The following is a 23510-nucleotide window of genomic DNA, read 5'->3' as shown; positions in this document are numbered from 1 at the left end:
CCAGAAGTCTGAGAGGGCTTTGAGCCATATTTATTAAATGATATCAAGGGAGATTACCAGGAAGAATGATGGGATGGGGTGGCAGAGAATGACAAGGAAACCTATCTCTCTCCTGCTTACAACCCATCAGTGGCCCCCACCAAGCAGTACAAGCCAGAGTCCATACAGTAGTCCAGAGCCCCCCTGAGGCCCTGTCTTTCTACAGCTCTCCTCCTCATTCCTCCTCTCCAGCCCCATACCTGGTATGCGCTTGCCTCAGGGCCTTTGCACAGCCGTCCTCTCTGCTGGGGTTGCTCTTCCAGAACCTAGATACTCATCTGCATTGCTCCCTCCCGGCCCTCTTTCAAGTCTTGGCTCAGAAGTCTGTCTCTTTCTCAACAGGGCTTTCCTCACCTCTCCAGTTAGCACCGCGCCACACCTTCGCCCGAATGACCCATCCCCTTTACTTGCTCTGTTGTTCCTTTTCTTCCAAAACACTTCAGCCTGTTCCCGTCCTCTGTAGTTTGCTTGTTCATTATCTTTGTTGCCTGTCCTCCCTCTCCTAGAATGGGTTTGTTCACTGCTGCATCCGAAGCCCTCGGAAGAGTGCCCAGCACACAGTAGGCGCTCCGTAAATGTATGTCCAGTGCTGTGTCCTTGGGGGCTCGGGAGGGCCCCCAGCTCAACAGACTTTTATCACATTTCAAGATCTGGATAATCTCTTTGCCTGTAGGAATTTTTTTTAATTAAGATTTTTATCATTGTCATCCCCTTCCCCCTTCCAGTTCATTTAAGACTGTTATGAAACAAAACTCATTATGCTTCAAAATCTGACAGAGCTAAGGCCCCGGGGAAAGTGAGAGGAGGCGGTAGCAGGGGGTGCTTCCTTCCATTTTCCCCCCTCCGTGGTTTTCTCCTGTGGTTGGTTCACTTAGGACGGCCCGGAGCCTACTGGGTTGAGGTGAGTAGGGCTTCCCAGACCTTGCAGGGTCCATCCACGGGAAAGTCTGTTGTCAGCCAGAGAAGAGAATGCTACCTTCCCAGGGTAGGGGGTTTCTCCAGACACCAGTGCTCAGGATGGGAGAAAAAAGGAAGCAGACTGGAGAGGAAAGGAGAGAGAAGTGAGGTGCGTTTTGCATGGCTCAGCTGGAGGAATAATGTCACTAGAGAAATTAGGAGTGTGGTCCTCCTTGGGTGTGACTTAGTTTTCACTTAAAATAATGAGTGGCTTTCATTCATTTGTTCAGTAACATTCACCCAGCGCCTGCTGGGCACAGATGGGGTTGAAGGGCCTGTGGGCCTGGGACCGGAGTCAAGTCTCCAACCACAGCTCAGCCTGCTGCGAGAGGGACAGTGCCAGGGGACCTTGGGTGTGACCCAGGGCTCAGAGCCAGTGTATTGGACTTCTCTATCTGTGGGTTCCTGGGAAGTGGGAAGGCCTGCTGGGAATAATTAGTGTGTGGAAGGGAGGGAGAGGGAGGCAGGGCTTCATGAGGAAGTGGCTTAGACTCCTCCCAGCATTCTTTTCTAAACATTTCCCTAAATGAATCCATCCTCAGGCCTTTCGGAGTCAGGGCTGACCTGTCCTCTGACTTCTGCAGGCCAAGGGTTGGTTCTAGGCCTCAAGGCTTCAACTGTTAATCTCCTTTGGAGTTCTGGTTTTTCCATATGAACAAAGGAAGGGAGCTTAGTGATAGTCTTGGATCACTATAGGGATAGGCCAGTCTCACAGAATTATTGACAGACTGTCAGTGTGCTGTGATGTAAGATGTGTGAATCTGATAAAAGCTGCCTGAAGAGAGCCTCAGCTCTGGAGACCTGGGGTTTCACCCTCTCGCACCCCCTCCACCCCAATCTTGGTGTCTCATCTGCTAATAAAGTAGCAACGCCCACTGATTTGAGTTTCACCTCCTTTCATTTCCTCTCTCCTGTCTTCGGGTACTCGGGCCATAATGAGCTTCAAAAAGCCAACAGCTGAATGATCAGCCTCTGAATAATCAAGTCTGCAGAACTAAAAATATTCAGTTACATTATAATGCAGATGGTACTGATAAATTAAGGGGAAAATCATTGAGCCTACAATTGTTTTCCGATGCATTGTCTCTACCAGAAGTTACATAGAAAATAAATGAAATGATTTCACCTTAGTCAGTCTGGGCCTGTAGCTTAGTTGCTTAGAATATAAGGCTCAGGAGGCCAAAATCCTACTTTGAGCCCCACTTGGGGATTATTACAGCATCTTGACTGGTTACCCGGACTTGACTCCTATTTCCGGCCCTAGATGTCATGCCAAGCTCTTACCAGCTGTTTCCCACTGCAAGCAGTGGCTGCATGATACTTACCTTAGCTCTAGGGTATATATGACTTGGTGTAATCTTATCTCTTTCATGGAAGAAACTGTTCAAGGTATACATACCTCCTAATGATGGTGTCAAGAGTCTGATTTTTTTAATATATATATTAAAAAGAATGTGCTGGGTGTGGTGGCTCATGCCTGTAATTCCAACATTTTGGGAGGCTGAGGCGGGAGGATCATTTGAGCCTAGGAGTTCAAGACCAGCCTGGGCAACATAGGAAGACCTTGTCTCTACAAAAAATACAAAGATTAGCCGGGTGTGGTGGCACACACCTGTAGTCCCAGCTACTCGGGAGGCTGAGGTGGGAGGATTGCTTGAGCCTGGCAGGTGGAGGCTGCAGTGAGCCGAGATGGCATACCACACTCCAGCCTGGGTGACAGAATGAGACCTCGTCTCAAAAAAGAAAAGTAAGGCAGGGCAAGGTGGCTCACACCTGTAATCCCAGTGCTTTGGAAGATGGAGGCAGGAGGATGCCTTGAGCCCAGGAGTTCAAAACCAGCCTGGGCAACATAGTGAGATCCTGTCTCTACAAAAAAGTTAGCTGGGCATGGTGGTACACGCCTATAGTCCTAGCTACTTGGGAGGCTGAAGTGGGAGAATTTCTTGAGCCCAGGTGTTTGAGGCTGCAGTGAGCTATGATTGCATCATTGAATTTCAGCTGGGTGGTAGAGTGAGCCCTTGTCTCTATCAAAATTTAACAAACAATAAACCAAAGAACATATTTCTCATTTGCTAAGCATTTATGTGCCCTAGGTGAATAAGCCTTAGTTCTTTTTTAAAAGCAAATTTATTTATGTATTTTTTATAGAGATAGGTTCTTGCTACGTGGACCAGGCTGGTCTCGAGCTTCTGGCCTCAAGTGATCCTCCCATCTCAGCCTCCCAAAGTGCTAGGATTATAGGCACTTTGGGAGGCTGAGATTATAGGATTATAGGCGTGAGTCACTGCGCCCAGCCCTTAGTTCTTATATATTACCTTGGTTTAGGTTAATTGAAGTAAATAAACCTATAATAATTTGATATAAGGTTTTAAATGTATATAATACATTCGTAAGTGAATTTATGAATTCAATAAATATTATTCAGTATATGCAGAATTCCAGGCTAAGCGTTAGATCAAAGATTGGCAAACTTTCTATAAAGGGCTAGAGAGTAGATATTTTTACTTTGTGGGCCGTATCTCTGTCCTAACTACTCAACTTTGCCGCTGTAGCACAAAAGCAGTCACAGATCACTCGTAAATGAATGAGCGTGTCTGCGTTCCAATCATACTTTATTCACAAAACCAGGTGTTTGGCCAGGTTTAGCAGCAGGCCATATTTGCTGATCCCTGGTCTGATGGCTTCAACCTCTTTGTTAGAGAGACAGCTACGAACAAAATAGATGTAATCATGACCCACATGGAGTTTTCATTCTTTTTGGGAATAATTATTTGTAGCATTGCTTTGAAACCACACCTGTTACAAATAGTTGACAAGTAGCTCCTGGGGGACATTGGAAATCTAGGTAACTTTACTGAAGAAAGGTTCTAGTGAACACCCATTTCTATTTATATTACCCACTGGTGTCTGGGTGGGGGTACCGTGTTTACTCACATTTGGCATGTAGGTACTATTTTTGAGTTGCTTTCTCTTCACTTCACAGAATTTCATGTATATTTACATGTGTTGGTCTGGATTATATAATTTTAGTGGCTACATAGTATTTCTTGCTGAGTTAAGACATGTCATGTGCCCGGTGTGTAGTAGGCATTTGCTAGATGTTTGCTTCCAGTTTGCAGTAAAAGCCTTTCAGAGTTGGAAAGGGATTGGTTTCTGCAGAACTGAAGGGGAAACCATTGACTTGGGAGAACCCTAGGAGAGATGGGCCTGGATGATGTCCGCTTGCCAACTTGCTGGGTGACACCTAGCATCTTGCAGCCAGGGAAGTGTCAAGTAAGTATGTCAGTGCAAATGTAAGGGACAGACTGGAGGGTGACCTTGTATTCCAGAGCCCTGCTCCCCACGTGCAGGGAAAGTCTTTGTGGGATGTGGAGCAAAACTTGGAGCCTGGGGAGGTTTGTGGGGGCAGGTGGGGAGGAAAAGCAGCCCCATGCAGAGAAGATAAAAAGCCCAGGGGGCCGGCGGGGCACTGGCTCACGCCTGTAATCCCAGCACTTTGGGAGGCCGAGGTGGGCGGATCACGAGGTCAGGAGTTCGAGACCAGCCTGGCCAACATAGTGAAACCCTGTCTCTACTAAAAATACAAAAAATTAGCTGGGCGTGGTGGCTGGCACCTGTAATCCCAGCTACTCGGGAGGCTGAAGCAGGAGAATTGCTTGAACCTGGGAGGCAGAGGTTGCAGTGAGCCGAGATCGCACCATTGCATTCCAGCCCTGACGACAGTGCAAGACTCCATCTCAAAAAAAAAAAAAAAAAAAAAAAAATGCCCAGGGGGCCATGTCGGCTTAGGTATGTGAAAGGGGCATGGGCTCTGGGGCCACACTGGACTTGATTTGACTCTGACTCTGGGTTTGCCCTTTATGTGCTCTGTGACTGGGCACTTTCTTAGCCTCTCTGAGCCTCAGTTTTCTTTGCTGTAAAATGTGGGGGGTCGGGGGGGCTGTCATATTCATTCCATAGAGATGTTGTGAGGGTCAGATGAATAATCCAGTAAGTGACAGCACACTGTGTAAATGGTAGCTCTTATTAGTCAGTGTGAAATATGTGACCCATTCTTAGCTTGCAATTCAGAAGAGCAGTTGTTTTTTCACTATTATTGTTTTTGAGGAAGCATGGCTAATCGCTCCGGTTCCAGAGTGGACTTTGCCCCCATCCTCTCTGGGCCCTTCCCTCTCTTCAGTCCAGGTTAGGAGGTACCTCGTCACTTTTACCCCCATGATAACTCAGCTGAGGAGGTCAGACCCTGAGTCATGAGCCCGGGCTTTTAATAAAATCAGGTCAGAACTTGAAGACTAACTGAGTAGTCTCATGTGCTGGGTTACTTGTGCATTCATTAATTCAACAGATACACAGAGGCTCTACTTTGTGCCACTTGTACAGTATGCAGTGGTGAAGAAAATAGTGATGGGCTTTCATCAAATAATCCCACAAATGTTTAATTATGGACGACGATATGAGCTATGAAAGAAAAGTGTACGGAGTTAGGTTGGGAGAGGATCTCTTTTTATGACGAGACATTTAATTTCATTAGTAATCAGGGAATACAAATCACAATGAGATTCCATTTCTTCCCCGTTCGATGGGGAAACGTGAAGAAGCTGTGCAGTAGCAAGCATTGAAGAGGAGATAGGACATTATGGTCATTTAGGAGCTGCTGGTAGGCGTGTAACTTGATGCAGCTGCTTTGGAAAACAGTTTGGTAGTACAGATTGAGGATCCCTTATCCAAAATTCTTGGGACTGAAGTATTTCAGATTTTGGATTTTTTTTTGGATTTTGGAATATTTGAGATAGTATAATGCACTTGTTATATATAAGCAAATGCATAAAATAATTTTATGCATGAAACAAAGCTTTGACCTCAGTTGATGCGACATGTCATGTGATTGAGGTCAAGTGTAGAATTTTCCACTTGTGTTGTCATGTTGGCATTCAAGAAATTTAGGATTTTGGAACATTTCAAGTTTTCAGCTTGGGGATGTTCAACCTGTATCTTGTAACGTTGTACATTCACATACAGCATGTCCTGGCATTTCCACTTCTGGGTATACAATCATTGTGAGAAACTTGCTTACGTGGGCAGCATGTATACATGACGTATACTAAGAATATTCCTAGTAGCACTCTTCGTAATGGCAAAACACTGGAAAGCCAAATGCCCATCAGCTGGAGAATGGGTACATACACTGTTGTCATGTGATAGATTGTTATACAGCAGCAAAATGAATGAACAACATCTACATGTAATGGTTTGAGTGAATTTTAGTAATATAATTTTGAATTTAGAAAAACAAGACTTTGAATATTCCATACAGCATTATATCTTTTTATTACATTTTAAGGTCAATAAAAACTTAAAACTACATTGTTTTGGGATGCAGATTATCTAAGAAAGCCATAAATATTGGGGGGCAGGTTTTCGAAGATTCCTCTTGCGAGAACCACTCCCTTAAATGTGTTTGTGACAAGCTCCCCAAGTACAGTGATACAGATGGGATCAAGGAGGAGTCAGCTTGGGTTTTGAAGGCAGAGTAGACATTTTTGTCATTGCTTTGGAAACTTTTTATTTTAAATAACCCAAATTACAAAATGTTAGCAATTGGAGTATGATATTAGGTGCATATGTGTGCATTTTATTTTATTTTTTTCTTATTACCACGAATGTATTTTTTGATCGCTACAAATGCAGATAGGATATGGGAAACTGTGGCTGCATCTGATATCTATGGTTTCCTGCCCATGCAAGGTGGTGCTGGGAGATCTCAGCTCTGAAAGGCTGCGTTTGCAGCCAGGTGTGCGATTTCTTGTCTCGGGGCTGCTTTCACCGTAAGGGGGACATAGATGTGGCTGGGTGATGGGGCCTTCTCTGTTTGGTTCCAGGGTTAGCAAGCAGAGCTAGTTTAGAAATGAGTAAGAAAGGGGCACTTTCTGGTTGTAAGTTTTGGCTCAAATATGCGTACTGAAACTCTTCCTCACTTTCGCTCTTCTTATTTGATGAGTTCCATGGCATCCTAATTTGTGGAAAGACAAAGAAGGAACACATTTGTATGAGAGAACCAGCTTTTCGAGTAGAGTTATGGATGGGCTGGAAGAAACCAAGATGAGTTCCTCTGGGACGGATAAAGCATCCTGCATGAAGGTTCAAAAAGATGCCCATGGCTGGGCACGGTGGCTCATGCCTGTAATCCCAGCACTATGGGAGGTAGAGGCAAGCGGATCACCTGAGGTCAGGAGTTCGAGACCAGCCTGACTAACATGGAGAAACCCTGTCTCTACTAAAAATACAAAATTAGCCAGGCGTGGTGGCGCATGCCTGTAATCCCAGCTACTCGGGAGGCTGAGGCAGGAGAATCACTTGAACCCGGGAGATGGAGGTTGTGGTGAGCCAAGATCGCGCCATTGCACTCCAGCCTGGGCAACAAGAGCGAAACTCCATCTCAAAAAAAAAAAAAAGATGCCCACGCCAGGCTGCTTGAGCTGAGGTTGTGGGGCTGTGGAGAGGCCATGGGAGAAGTAGGGCAGCTGCTAGGTGATCACGGCCATCCTGGACGGCAGTGATAGAAGGGGCACAGAGTGCAGGGGAAGGAGTTGGGCAGAAAGGGGTGGAGCGAAGGGGGATTGGGCAGCCCCATCTCATGAAATGACTGCTTGAGAGAATGAAGGATGTTTCATATGTGAGACTCTGAGGTGGAAGATGGAGCAGAGTAGATCTGCATGGTTCCAGAAGGTAAAGCTAGAAGTGAAAGGTGGAAGGTATGGCAGGAGATTCGTATTTTTTTTTTTTTTTTTGGAGACAGGGTCTGGCTCTGTTGCCCAGGCACGATCTCGGCTTACTGCAACCTTCGCCTCCTGGGCACAAGTGATCCTCCCACCTCAGCCTTCTGAATAGCTGGAACTACAGGCATACGCCACCATACTTGGCTAACTTTTGTATTTTTTGTAGAGACAGGGTTTTGTCATGTTGGCCAGGCTGTTCTTGAACTCCTGAGCTCAAGCAATCTGCCTGCCTTGGCCTCGCAGAGTGCCAGGATTACAGGTGTGAGCCACTGTGCCCGGCTAGGAGGAGAGATTTGGTCTTAGTGTAAGTCAGTGTTTTTCTTTTCTTTTCTTTCTTTTTTTTTAATGAGGTGGAGTCTCACTCTGTCTCCCAGGCTAGAGTGCAGTGGCATGATCTCGGGTCACTGCAACCTCCGTCTCCTGGGTTCAAACGATTCTTCCTGCTTCAGCCTCCCACATAGCTGGGACTACAGGTGCACGCCACCACAACTGGCTAATTTTTTTGTATTTTTAGTAGAGAGAGGGTTTCACCATGTTGGCCAGGTTGGTCTCGAACTCCTGACCTCAAGTGAGCCGCCTGCCTCAGCCTCCCAAAGTGCTGGGATTACAGGCGTGAGCCACCACACGCGGCCAGTGTTTCTCAAACTGTGATTTGCAATCTATTTGTCAGTTGTGCAATCAAGTTAGTGATCAAGACCAGCAATTTTATTTATTTAATTTAATTAATTAATTAATTAATTAATTAATTAATTTTGAGACAACATTGCTCTGTCGCCCAGGCTGGAGTGTAACTGCACGATCTCAGTTTATTGCAACCTCTGCTCTGGGGTTCAAGCAGTTCTCCTGCCTCAGCTTCCCGATTAGCCGGGACTACAGGCGTGCGCCACCATGCCTGGCTAACTTTTTGTATTTTAGTAGAGACGGGGTCTTGCCATTTTGTCTAGGCTGGTTTTGAACTCCTGAGTTCAGGCAATCCGCCTGCCTCAGCCTCCCAAAGTGTTAGGATTACAGGAGTGAGCCACTGTGCCCAGCCAAGACCAGCAGTTTTTAAAAAGGAAATGAATAGAAAGGAAAGAGGAAAGTAGGGAAAAAAAAGTCTGAGTGAACCAGATGAACATGGGTCAGCATTTGTTTCTTGAAAATATTTGTCTAGTTTTATATATTTATGTGTATATAGAGATATTTTATGTGCTGGGTCATGATATAAGGTGTAATTAATTAGTGAGAGTAAGAATGGAAAAAAGTTTGAAAGCCGTTGTTCCAAGCTACCATTTAATAATATTACCTGCTGTTTATTGATCACTTAGACTACTGTGGAAGGCACTTTGCCAAGTGCGCTCTATACATTCACTCATTGAAATCTCACAACAACCCAATGAGGTAGGCATTATTGTTACCATTACAGAGATGAGGAAATTCAAGTTCAAAGAGACTGAATGACTTTCCCAGGGTCATGGAGCATGTAAGAGGCTGAGCCTGGAATTGAACCTGAGCCCAGCTTTCTCAAAAGCCTGTGCATATTCACTACCTTCTACTGTAGGAAGAACCGTGGATGGAGCTGTCCTCCAAAATGGCCTGGGCTGTCTGGAAAAGGGCTGAAAAAGCGGGAAGTGTTCGGGCAGAGGCTGGGTGGCCCCCTGTCAGGAACAGTGGAAGCAGAATTCTTGCCCACCGTCTTTTACCTCAGTGGGAGATTGGATTGGATCATAGTAATCCCCCCATGACTTACATGACAGCATCCAAGACTCATCCTGTACCATCACTCTAAAGTCAATCCCAACTCCTGGGTTTGATTCTTGATAGAAATATGATTTAATTAAACATATTTAGGTTTGTTTATAGGTGAGGCTTTCTTTTAATAAGTTTCCTGATTTTTCTGTAACAAATGTACATTTATTTTATGATTTTAAAAGTTATTAAAAATAAAATGTTTTCTGATTCTCTCTAATAAGCATGAATTAACTTTATAATTTCTATAATTTAAAAAAGTCGTTAAAAATAAAATACCGCAATGCAACAAAAAACTCTAATCAAGAATTCTTCCTGGCAAGTTTTTGAGAGGCTGCTGGCAGCATTCTGTTCCTCCTCTTGTGTGGGCTGGGGAAGCTCTGGGTAGACCACGGGAGGCAATTGGTGGATGGGTTCTTTGTGGACTGGAGCTTCTTATCAGGTGCCTGGACCAGCCCATCCTCCCTGCAGAGACTAGGATGAGGCAGGGGCCATAGTTTAGGGGGCCTCTTTTCTCTTTTAGCTACAAAGTGAAGTGCCTATTGATTCTGCTTAAAGCTGGAAAGGATCTGAGAAAGTATCTCCACTAACCCCTTCATTTAGGGAAGAGGAAACTAAGTCCTGGGAAGGGAGGTGACTTTGCTTTGCCGTCCTCCCATCTCATGGATAGCAGAACAGGAGCAGCTCCTAGGTAGGTTAAATCATGTTGCTTCCCCAAGAGAAAGAGGGTGCTAGAGGTTGGTTGAGGTTGTGGGGAGAATAAAGAGCAAATAAAAGACAAATCTTCTAATGCTAATTTCATTGAGGAATTCCAAAGTGGAGGTGAAGGGAGTGTGATTTAGTGGAAAGAACCTCTGCTTGGCAGTTGGGGGACCTGAGCTGTGGTTTCAGCATTAACACCCAGTGTGTAATCTCAGGTGAGTTACCCACCCGTGGCCATTGGAGGACAGGTTAATTCTTGTTCCTCACATTCTGCCCAGTCAACACCACTGCAGGAGTGCTTACCCTGAGCAGGGTACATCCTCAGCCTTGTTTCCTTCCAGAGCCAATGACCTAATCCCCACCATGGAGTTGTCATTAGTTATGTGCTGTAGAACTGTGGGCCCAAGTATAGGACATTCTGCAAATCCATGGGTGCCAGCCACTGGGGACCTTAAGGTTTGGTTGCTGCATAAGCTTGGAGTGCTATATCTCCTCTTGTAGCAGCTCTCAAGTTCAGGGATTGTGTCTTGTGAATCCCCCCAGTGTATAGTAAGGTGCTGAGGTTCTGCGCACTTTAGAACCCTAATTTGTTGGCACATGTGTGGGGATGGGTAGGAGGGTTAATTTTGTGAGTCGCATGGAGGTGGCGTCCAGGTCTGCCTTCGGACATGCAGGCCACAGGCATGCGCTTGAAACACAGGCTGCCTGATTTCAGAATCGAGCCATGATGGGGAGCACTGTGGTTTGTGAGGGGGGTTGATCTGAACCGGTCACTCTGTGCCTAAGCAGGTGACCTGAGTGAGGAGAGGGGACTCAGCAGAAGCGGGGGGGGGGGGGCGGGGGGAGGGTGGGAAGTAGAAACTTCTTCCAGGTTTTGAATTATCTAAGGAGATTGAGACAGGAAAGAAGTCTCTGGGATTGTGGCAGTTCATATCAGTTTCCAGAATCTTCTCAAATAGTTCGTTTAAAAAGCTACTACTTTTCTCTGGCACGGGCCATCCTGGATATGGGATTCTCACTGGTTAAGTGCATTTTCCCTTGACCCGGGTTGTAACGTAGCTTGACTGATGGCCTCAGCTGGGAGGAGAAGTGAATGCATTGTTGTTCAGGTTTGTTTTACACTCTGTTATCAAGGCTAATAATATGATGCTTTAAGGCTTTATGACTTGATTAGTGGCATCAGTAGTTGAAAGAGCTGGCTTAGGGCACTGTGAGAGGTTACATGAAGGTAATTAGACAGCAGTTGTGAAATGCAGGGGGTGGTTTCCATTTACTAATGGCTTTAAGGCAGCCCTGCCTGTTACTGAACCCCCAGCATGAATCTTTTGAATAGAAAATGAGTTGATTAGTTTGGGTGCTCTGCCGCAGGCCACAGGCAGCCCCCAGTTCTCTCTCTGCCTGTGGTTAGTGCCCTTAATCAACTGCCTGCAAGCCCACTAGAGCCTTAGTATAATCTAGTACTCAAAGCGCAGTCCCTGCACCAGCAGCATCACCTGGGAGCTGTTTAGAAATAAACGCAGGGCCAGGCACGGTGGCTCACGCCTGTAACCCCAGCACTTTGGGAGGCTGAGGTGGGTGGATCACCTGATGTCAGGAGTTCGAGACCAGCCTGGCCAACATGGTGAAACCCCATGTCTACTGAAAATACAAAAAATTAGTCGGGCATGGTGGCATGTGCCTGTAATCCCAGCTACTCAGGAGGCTGAGGCAGGAGAATTGCTTGGACCCGGGAGGCAGAGGTTGCAGTGAGCCAAGATCACGCCATTGCACTCTAGCTGGGGCTACAAGAGCGAAACTCCATCTTGAAAAAAAAAAAAAAAAAAGAAAGAAAAGAAAGAGCAAAACTCCATCTCAAAAAAAAAAAAAAAAAAAAAAAGAAAGAGAAAGAAAGAAGGAGAGAAAGAGAGAAAGAACGAACGAACCAACCTCTGGTCCCATCCACAGTTGTGTAATCAGAATCTGCAGTTTTAACAAGACCTTCAGGTGATTGGGTGCACGTCAAGTTTGAGAAGTGCTGGGCTAGCACAGATGCCCCCTGAGGTTAGAGATTTGTGGCAATGTGGTTTTTATTGTGTAGTGCAGTAAAAGATTTAAACCCTAGTGCTGTGGTATGATTCCAGTCTGCTCTCTGTCATTAGAGCCTGGAATTGTATGTGTGTGTGTTCATTGTCACTTGTGGCATCAGCGCAGGGTTGTGGTTTATTCACCCTCTGCAGTTCACCGAGTTCTTGGCACAGCTAGCCATTTCTTTGAATGCAAGTCTGGCATCATAGACTGTTGGGGGTGTGTGACCAAAACACCACTTTCTTCCTGTTACTCCCTGGAGCCCACAGGGGCTCTGGTTGTCTGCTGTGTCATGTCCAAACCTCTTGCTGGGGCTCCAGGGCCCATGTGTTCCAGGTTTATCTGGCCCCTGCTCTGGCCAGGCAGATGCCGGTCTTCAGCCTTGCCCTCTGTCTCTTGCTGGATGTGGGTTTCCTGGCCGGCCAGTCGTTCCTCCTCTTTATACCCCTGGACCACTCTCTGCTGCACTGTTTAGTGCCTCATCATACTGGGCTGTTTCCTGGGGGGCTTATTGTTAATTGTGGACAGGTCCTAACCCTTCACTCAGGTGACACGCTCTTAGAGGGCAGGACCGGTGTATAACAGGTACCTCAGCCTCTGCCGGGTGCCTGGTGGACAGGCATACACATGGATCCCTTCATACTGTGCATAGGAGACAGAGGATTTGGAGTGAGTGGAGTGGGGTGGGCTGCTGGCTTCAGCCGTGGGGTAGGGGCTGGTGAAGGCTCAGAAAAAGAAGCCCAGACAAAATTAGAAGGGCCTCCACTGAGAGGGGAATGGGCCATTTGGCTACATAAGAGAAGGTAAGGCGAGTTTCAGCAGTCCTTCCCTGATGGCATTGGAGATGGGGTGGGCAGGGGTAGCCCCCATGTTGCTTTGGAGTATGTTTCTGGTTTGTTGCAAACCTGTCTGTCCTCTTTTTTTATGAGTCTGTTGGTGAGAAAAGATGAGGCCTTAAAAAGGGCAGGGAGGAGGGGTGCAGTAGCTAGGAACCAGGCTGGCTGGGCGTTGTCCTGGTAAGGTTTGGGGTGGAGGCTATATTTACTTCTTATAGTGATGCTGGTAGGATCTTTTTCTATGTTTAGAAATAGTTTATGTAACATGAAAGTATGTGTTCTTAAAAAAAACACACACAAAAAACCCAGACACTAGAATAGAATAAAATTTTAACAGACCAATTACCATAGAAGAAATGGAGAAAGTTATCAAAGAGCTATTCCTTAAAATAGTCCCAGGACCAGATGGTTTCACAGGTAAATGTTTTCAAATATTGAAGGTACAGGTGATTCTAATGCCATTTACATTGTCCTAAAGCAGAGAAAGAGCGCTTAAATTCTTTTTATGAAGCTAGTGTAACAAAATGTGACAAAAAAAAAGGTGTGCACACAGAGCCACAAAGTGGTCTCTGTTTTGAATACTGAAGATGCGACATTCTAATAACATAATTAGAACCCAGCAGCCCATTTAAAGAACTCCATGGTCACGGGAGTTCCAGAACAGGAAGGTAAGGATAGGTTAACTTTAGGATTTCTGTTAATAAAAATTCATTGTATTAAAGGATCTAAGGAGAAAATAAGATGCTGAAAAGGTTTATGAAAAATTAGACATCCGTTTCTAATAAAAACTGCTATAGAAATAATTGGATACCTCCTCAACATGGGAAAATACATTTTTGTCAAGCAAGTAGCCAAAATTTTGCTTAGTATTAAAATGGTGAATGCTAGATGCATTCCCATTAAAATCCCGATTAAACACCATAATTATATAACCTTGTTCTGGTGGGGATAAGCTGGTATAATTAGATAAGAGGTATAAAACCTAGAAGGAAAAGGCAAAACTAAAAGACAAACAAGAGAATTCAGTAAGGTAGTTTGGTGCATAGTTAATGCACAAAAATCAGTAGTACTCCCCCATAAATATCCAGCTAGAAAATATGATGGAAGAAAAAAAACCGCACTTGTATAAGCAACAGAAGAGATAAAATATCTAGTTATAAGCTTAATAAAATTATATTAATATATAATCTCAGCACTACCAACGGGCATAAAAGACTTAAAGAGAAAAATAATATAATCTTGGCTAGAAAGAGTCAGTGTTATAAAAGTGTCACTTTTCCTATACATGTGAAGTGTGATCATAATAAAATTACCACTAGGATTATTTTGGGTGTAGAAAAGCTGGTTCTAAGTTCATATGGAAAAATTAGCATGCATGAAAAATATGAAAAAGAAAAAGGAAGTTCTAGCTCTGATACATGGTCAGCATTTTAAAAAACTGCAATAACTAAGATCACTTGGTACTAATTGGCTGAACAAGTGATGGGACAGAATAGTGAGCCCCAAATAAATAAGGATGTGTGTATGCATGTGTGTATTTTGTGATAAACACAGTATTTCAAATGTATGGAAAAATATAGGATCTTCATAACCAGATAGCTATCTGGGAGATAAGAAAGAGCAGGATCCCTAATACATGCCTTAGACCAGAATAAGCCTATCAAACATAGGTCAAATGGTTAAATAAAGAATGAAAGCGTAAAAGCCATAGAAGAATTTTTCTGTTGTCTTGGAGTAGAGAGACCTTCCTAAGTTTGACACAAATCCCAGAAGCTATAACATAAAAGACTGATACATTTGACAACATCAAAATGAGATCCACTTCATAAGAGTAACACTGTAAACAAAGTCAAAAGATACATGATAATCTGAGAAAAATAATTTGGAAAAAATATGATAAAAGGAGTTAATTTTCTTAATATACAAAGAGCCCTTAAAAATAAATAAAAAGGGTCATTAATTGAAAAATGGGCAAAAGGACATGGAAAGAAATTCACAGAAAAGAAGTGTAAGTGGTTCTTAAATATATGAAAAGACCCACAACCCTCTTATAATAAAAAGTACAAATCAGAGCTGCAATAAGAAGGCATTTGTAACCTATCAGATTGGAAGAGATCAAAATATTTAATAATACACTGATTTGGTGACAGTGTAAAGAAAAATTACTTTCATACGTTGCTGGTGAGAGTAAATGGATACGATTGCTTTGGAAGGCAATTTGTGATATTTATCTAAATTATGAATGCCCATCTCTTAGAACCCAGCAGTTCCACTAATAGGTATCTGTCCTAGAGAAACACTCACATGTACAATGTTCATTGGACATTATTGTAATCATGGAAAATTGAAGACAACAATGTAAATATCCATCAGTGGGAGATGGGCTAAATAAAACCTGGGTTGTTCAGACCTTTAATGCGTCAATAAAATACCTTAGTGGGCTTTGACACCGTGTGAAACAAAAGAATAGAAGATAAGGGAGTGCATTGCACATAATGTGGCTGAATAATTGCTGAGCTTTTGTTTCAGTTTTGTGTATTCACAAATGTGAACTGGATTGCAATGTAAAGTGTATTTCTTACTGTGTGATTCAGTCAAAAAAGTTGGAAAACACTGCAAGAGTAGTTAAAAGGAATATATTAAGTTAGTAACTAGTCGTAAGACTAGATCTCAGAAACGTAATTTTGAGTGAAAAAAGCAAGTTGCAGAGTAATAGTACAGGGTGACACTATTTTTGAAAAAAGAAAACGCACAAAACGATATCATATTTTTGACAGTATAATATTTTTGATGGAATCACTTATTCATGCAAAAGAGGCCTGAAAGCTGTGAACCAGGCTTGTAACAGAGGTGCCCTCTTGGGACAGAATGGTATTGAGAGAGGCCTACACTTTATGGCGCATTAAAAAAAAGTGTGAATGTTTTGCCTGTATATTTAAGTGGCTAAAAAATGTTTACACATTATTGAAAGACCCTCCAAGGATGCTTTAAGTCCAGATGCTTTCCCCTTGGTTGTTTTTCACTTACTTGTTGCTGCTCAGTTTGTGTCTCTCCTTTTGCTTTCATTTGGGTGTCTTGTAAATTTGTAAGTACCACCCTGTTGATTTTGTCTTTCAAAGTTATTATCTGAAGACTGCACATAAAATTCCTTGTATCAGTGGCACTTTTATTGGGTCTTTGTGTTTCTTTTCTAACTTTTCCAGTTTCTTCCTTTGAAATTAATTGGGCCCATGGTTTATTAATTTCACGAAAAATTTTCTTCCCCAAAGGGCCCACTTTTGGCTTTCCTTCTCTTCCCTGACATTTGCTCACATTCTTGTTACTTGTATTTTCACTTTTAATTTTTCTTTTATCTTTCATTTTTTTCTTATGTAAATTTTGGTCAAAGCAAGCACAGCAGTGCTTCTCAAACTTTAAGGTGCACATGAAGCTCCTTGGGTCTAGAGCTCTTGTTAAAACGCAGATTCTGGGCTGCGGCGGTGGCCCACGCCTGTAATCCCAACACTTTGGGAGGCTGTGGCGGGCGGATCACGAGGTCGAGAGATCAAGACCATCCTGGCCAACATGGTGAAACCCCATCTCTACTAAAAATACAAAAATTAGCTGGGCATGGTGGCGCGCGCCTATAGTCCCAGCTACTCAGGAGGCTGAGGCAGGAGAATCACTTGAACCCAAGAGGCGGATGTTGCAGTGACCTGAGATAGCGCGTCTGCACTCCAGCCTGGTGACAGAGTAAGACTCTGTCTCAAAAAAAAAAAAAAAAAAAAAAAATGCAGATTCTGATCCAGTAAGTGCGAATGAGGCCCCAGATGCGTTTCTAACCAGCTCCAGATGGGGTCTACCTTTGGGGAGTGAGAAAGTAGAGAAAATGATACCTGTTCCTCCACTGATATTAGGGCACTAAGTACCCAAGTATCCAGTATTGAACGAATCCACCAACTGTTAAAAAGATGATACTTCTAACTATTGCAATGAAATTCATCCTGTTTTCTATTGAAGTGGTGAAGATGAGATGCCCTGACCCACCTAATCACTTTTTTTGGCTTCATTAGTGGCCGTATTCTTTCTAGATGGTCCGAGAGGGTAGAAGATGGTTTGTGGCTACAAAATTTCTTTGGGCACATTTGGTCGGTTGACCTGACTGCTTTGGCTAAGCATTGCTGCATTGCTGTCCTAGCCTCCACTGATTTAGCTGAGTTTTCTTTTCTTTTTGTTTATTTTTGACACAGGGCCCCACCCTGTCACCCAGATTGGAGTACAATGGCACAGCCATAGTTCACTGACTCAGACTCCTCACAGCTTCAGACTTCTGGGTTCAAGTGATCCTCCCACCTCAGCCTCCCTAGTAGCTGGGATGACAGACACATGGCCGTCATGTCTGGCTAATTTTTTTTAATTAATTTTTTTTTTTTTTTGTAGAGACAAGCATCTCACCATGTTTCCCAGGCTGATCTTGAACTCCTGGCCTCAAGTGATCCTCCTGCCTCAGCTTCCCAAAGTTCTGGGATTACAGGCATGAGCCGTCATGCCCCACCACTGAGCTGACTTTGTAGGTCCATTTGGATCAGTTAGTTGTTAGTTGTTCTTAACATTTTTGGTGGCTGACAGACTTCTTTGGGAATATGATGGAGGCCATGGACTTTCTCTTCAGAAACATTCCCCAATTTTGTATTCATGCACACCAAACTCCTAGTTTTTATTTCGCCTGTGTGAGCTGCAAACCTCCTAAAGCCTGGCTAGTTATGACCATACATAGGACCCCTGATTTAAATGGTGCTGTTAAGACTGTACTTTCAGGAATCATTTCTATAGTTCATTACTAGAGAAATTTCTCTGAACATGTAGAGCACCAGAAAATATTTTTAAAGATTTCTTTAGGCTGGGCGCGGTGGCTCACGCCTGTAATCCCAGCACTTTGGGAGGCCGAAGTGGGTGGATCATCTGAGGTCAGGAGTTCGAGACCAGCCTGACTAACATGGAGAAACCCTGTCTCTACTGAAAATACCAAAATTAGCCAGGCATGGTGGCGCATGCCTGTAATCCCAGCTACTTGGGAGGCTGAGGCAGGAGAATCGTTTGAACCCAGGAGGCGGAGGTTGTGGTGAGCCGAGATCGCACCATTGCACTGCAGCCTGGGCAACAAGAGCAAAACTCGTCTCAAAAAAAAAAAAAAAAAAAAAGATTTTTTAAAAAAATTCAAATAATTGGTGGTGTTAAGGCTAAGAATCCCCAAATGAAAAACAGAATCCACAGTGTCTGCCGAAGCCATCTGGTCCAGCCATGTTCATTTACAGATAAGAAAATCAAAGGCCAAGATTTTCAGACATTTATTCAAAGTCAGATTCTCCGTGTTCCACAGCCTCCCTCCCATTCTGAGTGCAAATGATGTTGCCCATGGTGGGAAGCCTGTGTCACTACACGTTGGTTCTCTGTGGGGTCTGTTGGGCTGAGTGGTGCACACCCATCCAGACCCTGCCTGCCTCGTCCCTGGTGAGGGCAGCTCCTTGGCTTATTTCCTTCAGCCAAGCCCTGCCCTCAGCTCTCATAGTCATGTCTGGTCTGAGGAAACGGAGATTCAGATCCCTTCTGGCTAGGATTCTGGGCTCAGACACTATTCTGGCTTTGACATGGCAGGGCCTCCTGCCTGGTTCCTGTGTCCTGTTTCCTTCTCTGAGTCTCAGTTCTTCTAAGAGGCTTCTGTGTTAGTTCCTGTTCTGCTAACGTGCCTGATATCCAGGTCCCGAATTGGGACCAAGACCCTGTCCTGTCCCTTTGTTAGTGATAACCAGGTGTGGTGGGGAGACATGGGTTTGAATTCTAGCTCATCTGCTTACTGGCTGTGTGACTCTGGGTAAATTACTTAACCCTCCCGGAGCTCAGTTTCTTTATGTATGAGACAGGAGCAATAGAATATACCTGACAGGGTGGTCATAGAACCGGTGCACAGTGTTTATTGATAACTAGTAGCTGGCATCACTAGTCCTACTCTCAGGGGTTGGAGTCTTGCCCAGTCCAGCCGGATGGATGGAGCCTTAGTAACCTTCAATAGATGTCCTGATGCCTGAGTTGCAGAGGGTTGCCCATCCTGACCTCCCCCATCATAGAGCTTTGCCCACTTGTTGGGACTATTCATAATTTTGTTCTAGGCTGTCCCCTTCCCCACAGTCCCTGTGAGCCCAGCCAGCTAGAGATTGCCAGCATCTCTCCAGACAGGCGGCCTGCCCACTGGACCACAGCTTCTCTGTATGTGCTTGGAACTGAGTGGGCTTGTCCATGCCCTGCTCATTTCAAGAAGGAAATTACAGATCAATTTCATGTAAACACACAGCTGCAGAAGTCATCAGTGGAATAAATAAATAGGTGAATGACCTAACTAGGAAATGTTTATTGCACATCTACCATCCAGTAGCCATAGTAGTTAGCCCTGGTGATATACCATGTCTCTGTCCTCACGGCACTGAGTCCTGAGGGGAATCAGACACATGGCCATTGATTGATTGCATTACAGTCCCTGTGTTAAATGAATGTGGTGATGGAGGGAGGGGGGACTGAGGAGCCTCCAACTCTACTTCAGAAAGGTGAGGGTAAAAAAATAAAGGTGAGGTTTGGGAAGGCTTCACAGAGGAGATGTTTGATTTGGGTTTTGGAGGTTGATATCTCAGTATTCTTTATTAATTTTTCCAGATGAATTTTATAGTCACTGAATGGGCTCTTTAAAAAATGAGTGTTGAGATCGGGTACAGTGGCTCACGCCTGTAATCCCAGCCCTTTGGGAACCTGACAGGGGAGGATTGCTTGAGCCCAGGAGTTCTAGACTAGTCTGGGCAACATAGTGAGACCCCATCTCTACAGAAAGTTAAAAAAAAAATTAGCCAGGCACAGTGGTGCATACCTGTGATTCCAGCTACTTGGGAGGAATCGCATGGTGGGAGGATTGCTTGAGCCCCAGAGGCTGAGACTCTGTGAGCCCTGATCATGCCACAGCACTCCAGCTTAGGTGACAGAGTGAGACCCTGTCTCAAAAAAAGAGTCTTGAAATATCACCAAGCAAGGCTCGTCTCAGGAATATAAGTCTGATTCAACACAGAGAGGCCAATATTAATAGAAAGAAATCATAAAAATCAGAATACCTATTATTCAGCACGGTGCCTGAAATATAATCAGTCAATAAATGTTTGATGGATGAATGAATTTGGTCTCAGTGGATGTAGAAAAATACTGGAAATAATTACATATGCATTATAAAGCATCAGAAGAGTAAAAAAATAGGTGTGTTGGGGGATTTACCCCTGTGTAGGATAAAGAGCCTGCTTGTGTATAACCGTGTAGCAATCCTTACACAGGGGCTGCAGATACTGAGTGGGGAAATACTAGAAGTGTGCCCTGAAAAACAGGAACTAAACCAAAATGCCCCTTATCTCTACTCTTATTTAACATAGTTTAACAGATGCTTGTCATAACAATATAGGAACAAAGAGAAACTAGAGGGATTGGTATAGGGAAGGAAGAGATAAAAATATCGCTGTTTGCAAATGACACAATTTCTATTCAAAGAAAATTACAAAATCCTACATGGCTGCTTCTGATCAGAAATTAAAGCATGAAAGGGTCAGCATTCCAAAGTTTATGCCTAGATTTCATGCCCTTTTGGCATTTAAAATTCCAGTGAAATACTTCATAATGCAAGAACATGATAATTATAATAATAATCAGGAAAAATTGGTGGACATGCATATCAAAGGATGTTTTGAAAATCTTTTAGGAGCAAGACTTCTCTAAGCAAACAAGGCAGGCAAGCAGTAGTTATTAAAATTGTACAATAGTAGGATAAAGCAGGAAAATGGAAGATCAGTACAATAAATAGATCTAAATGAATGGAAGACATTTATTTATTTATTTATTTTGAGACTGGGTCTCACTGCACCCAGGCTGGAGTGCAGTGGCGTGATCACGGCTCACTGCAGTGTCAACTTCCTGGGCGCAGGCAATCTTCCCACCTCAGCCTCTTGAGTAGCTGGGACTACAGGCATACACCACCATGCCCAGCTAATTTTTTGTAGAGACAGGGTTTTGTCATGTTGCCTGGGATGGTCTTGAACTCCTGGGCTCAAGTAATCTTCCTGCTTCAGCCTCCCGAATTGTTGGGATTACAGGCATGAGCCACCGCGCCTGACCTGGAAGACATTTACATATGACAAATTTGGAGAGGCAAACAATAGTGAAAGAAGTAATTTTACAATAAATAGCTCTTGGGAAAAACTAGATAACAGTGTGGAGAAAATGAACTCAGATTTATATCTCACATCATATGTTATAAATTTTAGATGTATTAAAAACTTAGTTTTACAAACTCTTAAAACTCAGAGGAAGCAGGTAGTATTTTTATCTTCGAGAGCAAATGTGTATGAAAATTCCGTAGAAATGATCATTAATGGAATGAGATGTGTTCAACTATAAAGGAATAAAATCTGTAAGATAAAAATAATAAAATCTTGTTAAAGGATGTCGGGGTGCGGTGGCTCATGCCTGTAATCCCAGCACTTTGAGAGGCCAAGGTGGGTGGATCACCTGAAGTCAGGAGTTGGAGATCAGCCTGGCCAACATGGCAAAACCCCATCTCTACTAAAAATACAAAATTAGCCGGGTGTGTTGGCACGTGTCTGTAATCCCAGCTACTCGGGAGGCTGAGGCAGGAAAATTGCTTGAACCCGGGAGGCAGAGGTTGCAGTGAGCCGAGATCGCACCACTGCACTCCAGCCTGGGTGACAGAGTGAGTGAGACTCTTTCTCAAAAAAAAAAAAAAAACAAAAAAAAAACATATATATATATGTATATATATATATATACACACATATGCACACACACACACACACACATATATATATAGCGAAGTTAATGGAAGAGGGAAACAGTTGTAATAAACCAATGGATAAGACATGTTATCGAAGTTAAGCACAGAACTGATGAAGATCTTTAAGGCAAATACTTAGACTATATTGGTGAAATAACCCAGGCATAGGAACACATCATTTTGTATGAAGCCTGGATCATAAACTGAGAGATACAAAGGTGTTTCACTTTCTTTTCTTTTCTTTTTTCTTTACCAAATGCAGGTAATTAGGGAATAGTTAGGCAAATGCAATGAAAACAATACGGTGGAGAACTCAAACACTTGATACGAGATAGAGCAAGGTTAAGTGCGACAAGAATATGGAATCGCTTACCTGTGCTGATGATGACCTAGTAAATATCTGTGCGCACACGTCCATAAGAATCTGGACAGGTATACGGCTTATTTGATGTACTTTTGATTAGGTTTTTTTTTCTCTGTAAAATTGTAAATATGTCATGGAATGTTGGTTTTTAAAAGAAGAAAGGAGGGGGGAATTCTGTAGTAAAAAGAGGAAATGCGTTGCGGTGGAGAGACGGCACTGGGAAGTCATCCACATGGAGCTGGATTTGAGTCACTACGTTATCATGTGGTTTTGGACAAGTCACATCTCTCTTCTCAAGCTCCCAGTCTCCACCCTGAGAGGAGGTAATGGTGACACCCACAAATTAGATCACAGGAGTTTTTGACTTCTGAGCAAGCATTCTCTTTGTCGAGCCGGTTTTATGGAATCCTGGAGCCCCTTGCCCTCTCTCCCTCGTTTTGTCCCATCTCTGCAGAATGTCTGTAGTTTGGGGGCAGATCCAGGACTAGCGTGACAACAGAGACGGGCAGACAGACAAACACAGCCCCAAACAGGGCAGCCAACAGAGTCATTGCAAATAATGGTGGAAAGAGACTGCAGCCCCCAGCAAATAAATATGTGCCCTTTCCATTTCAGATCTGGAGATGTGGCCTAAGAGGAGAAGACAGAGACTTAAAGAGAGCATTTTGTTGAGCAGACTTAGATTTACCATGCAGTTGAAACTTTTTGTAAGCCTGGTTTGTGGAAAAAGCAGGAAGGAAAGGAGGCCAGCCACTTATCTGGTGTGTTTAGGACACTTTGGGGCATAACTAATGAATTCTAGTGTTGAGCTCCTTTACTTGGGAGCTAGATGACCTTGAGCTTCTTAGCCCAAGCCCCAGTTTCTTCATGTTGAAATGGGAATAACCTCTGTGTCTCCCTGGTTTGTTGTGAGAATGACCTAAGATGTCATGCTTAAATATTCTTTGTGCTTTTCAGTTACTATTTGTCAAGGTTTCCCCTGGATGCATGCCAAAACAGACACAATGCAGGATCCCATAGGGAATGTGGATTATTGTCCCTGCCTTTGGGGAGCTTGTACATCCAGAGGGAGTGGTTACACAAATCCCTGCAAAGGCTGGGGAGGAGGGGGGTGGGGGGTAAGTGTCATGAGAAGGCAGCAAGGCCAGGGATGCTGTTTTTAAGACGAGGGACATTGGGGCCACTCAGGGCAA

The 23510-nt window shown here is 43.9% G+C and overlaps 1 protein-coding gene and 1 pseudogene across 19 annotated transcripts in view; both read left to right on the top strand.

Annotated features, from left to right (window-relative positions):
* The window catches only part of TRERF1 (transcriptional regulating factor 1), a 228590-nt gene that overhangs the window by 21870 nt on the left and 183210 nt on the right, over positions 1 to 23510 (top strand). The gene's annotated exons all lie outside the window — the stretch shown is intronic.
* On the top strand, positions 17884 to 17963 carry LOC115935046 (uncharacterized; annotated as a pseudogene).

The sequence above is a fragment of the Gorilla gorilla genome, chromosome 5 (genome assembly GCF_029281585.2).
Source record: "Gorilla gorilla gorilla isolate KB3781 chromosome 5, NHGRI_mGorGor1-v2.1_pri, whole genome shotgun sequence".
Classification (NCBI taxonomy): Eukaryota; Metazoa; Chordata; class Mammalia; order Primates; family Hominidae; genus Gorilla; species Gorilla gorilla.
This window is presented reverse-complemented; position numbering and strand designations above follow the sequence as displayed.